The 6,608-nt window shown below is 36.2% G+C and overlaps 1 pseudogene; it reads left to right on the forward strand.

The window, feature by feature from the left end:
• The first annotated feature begins 2,050 nt into the window (after window positions 1-2,050).
• LOC102843798 lies at window positions 2,051-5,330 on the forward strand (annotated as a pseudogene).
• The last annotated feature ends 1,278 nt before the right edge of the window (window positions 5,331-6,608 follow it).

Here is a 6,608-nt window from a genome sequence, read left to right on the forward strand (position 1 = left end):
TTATCAAGTTCATTTTGGAAGACCTCCATAAGAGAGTCCTTATTTGAATGTTTATTTTTAATTGTCTCTCATGTACTTTCTACAATGATAGAAAAATTTTTAAGTAGAGATAGCGCTGTTTTTGACAAATAATATATATTCTTTACTGTTAACTTTTTCTCTCATCTTTCACTCTGTTTTACATTAAAGCTCAAAAGATTGCATGTTTTGACTCAGTTGAGTTTAAAGCTAATAATTACTGTCAATTCAATGTCGAGCTTCAAAGCTGTGTCATGCAAAAGACAATCTCCTAGCACTTATTTTTTTTCCTTTCACTGTGATTTTCCTCCAGTTGATAGTGCCTCATTTAAAAAAAAACCCAGAAAACAAAAAAAATCCCTCAAACCACAACAAATAAACAATAAACAAATTTGTTTTCCCTTGAGTTCAATGCTATCTACCTCTGAATTTGCTGGAAGCCAATGTAGATGATGTAGACTACTTCTTTCCTTCTGATTTGAGGAAGATAGAGATTTTTTTTTTTAATTTTACACTTCTCAGACAGGGGTCTCAATCAAAGTTTACAGATTACTATAGCGTATCCACCAAAAAAAGACTGACAGCCCAAATATAAAATGGACAAAACACATGAAAAGACTTTCCATGGAGAAGACCATCAGGTGGATAACAGACACATGTAGAAATGCTCAAAATCACTGGTAGTTAGAGAGATACAAATCAAAGCAACTATGAGATACCGTCTCACCACAGTAGCAGCGGCAAACATTAACAGGACATTAAACAATAAATTTTGGAGAGGATGTGGAAAGATTGGATCTTTCATAAACTGCTATTGTGATTGTAAAATGGTACAATCATTCTGGAAGGCAGTTTGGCATCTCCTCAAGAAGCTAATCATAGATAACCCATATGACCCAGCTATTATACCAGAGGAATATATTCCCAGAAATTTAAAATTGACAGAGGAACATAGCCATGTACACTTATGATCATAGCAGCTTTATGCACAATAGCAAGAAAATGGAAACAACCCAATTGTCTATTAACATATCAATGGATAGAGAAATTGTAGTACGATGAAAAACTAAGGAGTAACAATTTTGTTAATTATTATATAAAAATAAGATAGTCTAGAAGGTATTATATTCAGTGAAATAACTCAATCTTGTGAGGACAACTACTGCATTGTTTTAAAGTTAAAAGAATAATTAGTAAGATGTGTATAAATGTTCAAAAGAAGAGGAAATGGGGATGGTTATGGGAAAAAGGGAAACATGGAAATCACCATGATAGCAGAGTTTAGTGGGCGGATTAGGAGGAGGGGTGAAAGAATGGGAGATTGAACACAGATTTTAAGAGATGGTATAATAATACAAACAGATCAATGAGGTTGAGTATATAAAGTACAAAGTATAGAAATGGTTCTATGAAGTACAGTGTGGATGGAAGAATGTCTAGAATACAACATACTAGAATGAAATACAAAGTAAACTCACTTTTGCATAAAAAAGGAAAGGAAAGAGAGAGATAAAAGGGGGGAAGAGAGAAGGTCATTAGGATGATGGAAGTTGTGGAGGGACACGGAATGGGGAAAAGATCAATAAGGTCTTGAAGGTCTTGGGGGAGCAGTGTGGTAAAGATATGGGTAGGTGGTAGTTAATTGTCTGAAGTACAGTGTGTATGAGGGATTGGGCGGGGGTGGGGGTAAAATGTACATGGTTAAAGTACAGTGATTATATTCAAATCAGTTTTAAAAAGTAGAGAGAGAGCAGTGAGTTGGCACTCTATGTAGGTGATAGTGGGTACCAGGTATTGGTTGGAACAGCATTTCCTCTGAGCTGAGAGTTTCAACATGTTTTGATTCCCTCACCCTTCCATCCCCCATATTTTTTTTTCCATTCTCCTTTCTTGACCCAGACAACTAGATGCAGAGGAGGCAGCTACAGTGGCAGCTACTGAGTTCTCTGTCAAGGTTTTTCATTTCTTCCTTCTCCTCCCCTCCCCACCCCATACATTAATATTATTCTTCTGAAGATTCTTCTTTGCCAAGCCTCCAAAGTGGAGAGTGTGATTGCAAAAAGGGGTGTTTCTCATTTCAGTGCTTCTTTGGATGGAAGAGGAAGTAGGGGTGGACCTCTGCAATATCCTGACACTGCTTCCAACAGCCAATTCCTGGGGAAAATCCCAGGGCAAAATGCTCAGAAATGGATTTCTGCATGAAGCACAAGATGAGATGACAACTCCACAGCAAACAACTCTGTAAATAAAAAACAACGACATCATGCCATCTTCAGGAAAATAAGAGACATCTTAAATCATCTTTCTCCTGAAAAGTTTGACAAGCTATATCTTGAACTCCTCAATGTGAGTGTAGAGTCTAAACTCATTCTTAAATGGGTCATACTGTTGATTGTGGATCAAGCCTTAGAAGACTCAAAGTATAGTGCACTGGATGCTTAACTATGTCTGCAGCTGGACAAAGATGCACCAAACTTTGATGGCCCAGCAGCAGAGGGTCAACCAGGGTAGAAGTAAAGCACAACTTTCAGAAGCCTCCTAATTTCAAAATTTCAAGATCAATTGGAATTGATTTCTAACCAGAAATGTTGATGTCTATAATAAGTGTGAAAATCCCCTTCTCCCAGAGGAGGAGGAACAGAGAGAGAGCCTTTGCTAAGATCAAGATGTTGGGGAATATCAAATTCATTTGAAAACTTGGCAAGTGTGGTCATATCCATGAATCTAGCCTTCATAAGTGCATCAAAACATTTTTGGAAAAGGAAAGTCAAAGATATGGAGAGGATTTAGAGTACCTCTGTAAGATAATGAGAACAGGGGACCTAGATTAGACCATGAACAAGCCAAGTTCTTAATGGGTCAGTTCTTTGTCCAAATGTCTCCTTGATGTCAAGTAAGGAATTGCCAGAAAGGATTCATTTCCTGCTGTAGGATATCAGAGTTGCAAGGATACCACTGGTTTCCTTGCAAGGTTTTTCTTGATAATGGGCCAAAGATGATCAATCAACTCTGTCAAGAGACAATAAAGGATCTAGGAGTATTTATTCCTATTCTTACATCTCAAGGGATGAGAAGTGACTTCTTTCTGGAGGGGACCATTCATGCCATCTAGGATGAAAATGGATAGGGACACACTTGGAGAACTTGCTGATATGTTTGGACAAATGGCAGGTAGTGGAATTGATACTGGTCCAGAAGTTATTCAGAATAGATTTTCAACCACCATGGGGTGTCATTGTTCAAATCTACTCTTCAATGGCCATGGGAACATATCATGCTCCTTCACAATCACAGTTTGGAGAGATGGGAGGCAAGTTTATGAAAAGTCAAGGCTGATGCCAATAATAGTACAACAAACTGACAAGAAAGTATTGGCTTCTAATCTTGGTAACAGTGAAAGTTATACAAGTGTTCAGGTCTTTTGTTCATAGGTCACTATGAGTAGTCTACGACTCAACAGAACATAACAACAACGACATAGAGAGAGCTCTGTTGGCCTAGTGGATGGAAAGTGATGCTACCAAGCCAAAGGTGGGTGATTTTAATCTGCAGCCCTCATGCCTGGTTCTAATTGTTTTTGGTCAAACATTCTTCTAAGTGATAAAGCACTGATATGTCTACTTGGTTGCTGTGATGTTAAACACTGTGATACTGATGTGTCACTTGTGATAATGGTTACCCATGATGGACAGTGTTTGGTGGAGCTCCCTAATTAAAACAGTCTTGGAAACAGTAATGGCATGCACTTCAGAAGCAGCTTGCCTCTGGAAACTCTATGAACTTGGAGAAATGATGAAAGTCATTCAAGTGTTCAGGTCTTTCATTGGTAGAGTCTCTATTAGTCGTCTATGACTTGATGGCACTTAACAACAAAAACAGGTCAGCTCTACCATAACCAGAGCAGGTACTTTCATCACAGCTACAAGTACAGTCAAAGGAAACATCACCTCAGTTGTTATTTTTTATGTTTTCTTGGTTTTTTTTTTTACTGCAAAGACAGCTTAATGCAGATGAGATTAACCTGAGCCATGCTCAGTCTTTCCTAATGAATAAAAATCAAGTGCCAAAGCTTTAGCCCCAGATGCCTATGATTCCTTCTAGTGCACAACCACCACACACTCAAACATCCCCTCTGGGACAGACACCTCAGCTTGGTCTCAAAATTAATCCACCGTTTATCCAGGAAAAGTCTACCAAGTCCGTCAAAAAACCACCACCATCAAAGGAAAAATTTCTTAAATTAACTGAAACTGTTGTGACTGAGTATCTTAATAGAGGAAATGCAAATGAGGCTGTCAATGGTGTAAGAGAAATCAGGGCTTCTAAACACTTTCTTCCTGAAATGTTAAGCAAAGTTATCATCCTGTCACTAGGTAGAAGTGATGAAGATGAAGAAAATTCTTTGATCAGTTTATTCAAACAGGAAGAAATAGCCACAAGTGACAACTGCATGTAGTGTATCAGGCCAGTGCCCCAAACTGGAGGTTGACATTCCCTTGCTGAAATCTTATTTAACACTGTTTAAGGTTTGTACCATAATTTCAGAGTTGGTGAGAATTTCAAAACTAACTCAACTACTGCGAAGTGTCATCCATTTCCCTCTCTTCTTACTTTACCTCCAGCAATTAGCTAAATTACATGATCAAGAATGATTAACAGAACTTTTTCAACAAACAAGGTCAATATGCAGAAAATACCTTCAGAAATTGATCAGAATTGAAAAAAAAACACATACTGGAGATTATGTAAGGAAAATAAATTAGTTTCTTGTTCCTATTCCCCAAATTAAAGAAGAAACTATTAATGAAAATGAAGCTGGATTCATGCCCTTAAACCATATACAAATTGATTCAAGACAACATTTCTCCCAAACTTCATGTAGATAAAGGACTTGTGAACACCATAGTGACTAGCTTCTTACAGTATATTTCTAGTGAAGTAAACTCACCCAGTGATTAAACATATTCTTCCTCTACTACTTCTAAAGAACAAGTCTAGCAGGAATAACAACTGCTGCTTTCTTTCAAGCCAGGAAAGCAGAAATTAATACATGATCAAGTTGATCTATAAGTCAGTGTCCTTTATGTTCTATAGGTCCACTGTTACAAAAGTAACTTCCTATTATACATGTTGCTTAGCTTTTTTGTTCACTTTTATGATATGTAAATTATTTAAGAATAAGATTTTGGGCTTGAAAAGATGATAAAACCCAAGAGTTTCTGGGAAAGGGCAAGTTTTTGTTGTAGGCAAATCAGTGCCTAACCTGGCTAGAAACTGCTGAAGGCAAAGAATCAGAGAAAGAAGCTGACTAAAGAACCAACCAGCTAAAGCCTTAAATTGTGAAAACATACTATTGCTACGATGTAACTGTAACTGATCTAACAACTGCAAAAATTCATTCTCCTGTAATGTTTTGACCTAACCACTGCAAAAGGTCATTCTGCTGTAATGTTTTTACAACATTTAAAGCAGAAGCATGTCAGTAGGATTTTCTTCTACATAAAATTTATTGTAGTGTAATGTCATAATCATAGTCTACTATAAAATAATTTAGGTGTATCTTTAATGTTTAGATAGCATATTAGCAGCATGCAATAATTACATCATAAGTTCTCAAGCAGGAGCAGTCTATTGCAAGTACCTTCTTTGCTGCCAGTTACCATAGGCTGTTTTAAGTTAGAAAACTGAAAGCAACACTGAATACTGTAGAAATACACCTTACTCAATAATACTGGAATTGTTTCAGTATTTTACTATCCACTTGGTTGTTACAGACAAAAATCTTAACTATAGTTAAAGGTTGTTGCTGTAATAGTATATAGCTTATAATTTTACCTCTCGTAATGGACTTTATGTGTTAGATTTTAATATCCTTGAATCTGGTAAAAGTGCACAAGTATTTTTAAAAGAAACATGGTTTACTTGTACAAAATGGATCAATTTTGGGAGATAGTTAATGGCCTTGACATGGCTTTTGTGGGTGTGAAAAAAAATAGTGAGAATTTTAATTGCTCCCTCTTATTACAGTATTGAAATTAAGTCTACTTAATTTATTATGTCATTCTCATGCCCTGATTTTATATACTATTATCTATCAATAAATATTTTGATACTTGAAAAAAACCAACAAAACAATAACAGCAATACCCAAACAAAATAGCTAACAACAAGATTAAATACTTGAGAGTATATCCAAGTAGAAATATCAAAGATCTAGTCAAATAAAATTGCAAACATTGCTACAAGAAACAAAAAGAGACCTGGAGAAATAGAAGAATTAACATGTTCATGGATAAGAATAAACAATATTGTGAAAATGACAATTCTATGAAAGACAATCTACAAATTCAATGCAATCCCCATACAAATAACAATTACATTCTTCAAGGAGATGGAAAAGGCAATTTTCAATTTTATGAGGAATGGAAAGAAAACCAGAAAAACAAAGTACTCCTGAAAAAGAGAAATAAAGTAAGAGGTATCTCACTCCCTGATCTCAAATCCTACTACACAGCCATGGTGGTCAAGACAGTGTGGTACTAGAACAGTGACAGACACATAGATTAATGGAATAGAATTAAGAACCTAGA

This window comes from Elephantulus edwardii, unplaced genomic scaffold (genome assembly GCF_000299155.1).
Source record: "Elephantulus edwardii isolate Elephantulus edwardi_28Jun2011 unplaced genomic scaffold, EleEdw1.0 scaffold00382, whole genome shotgun sequence".
NCBI classification, from domain to species: Eukaryota; Metazoa; Chordata; class Mammalia; order Macroscelidea; family Macroscelididae; genus Elephantulus; species Elephantulus edwardii.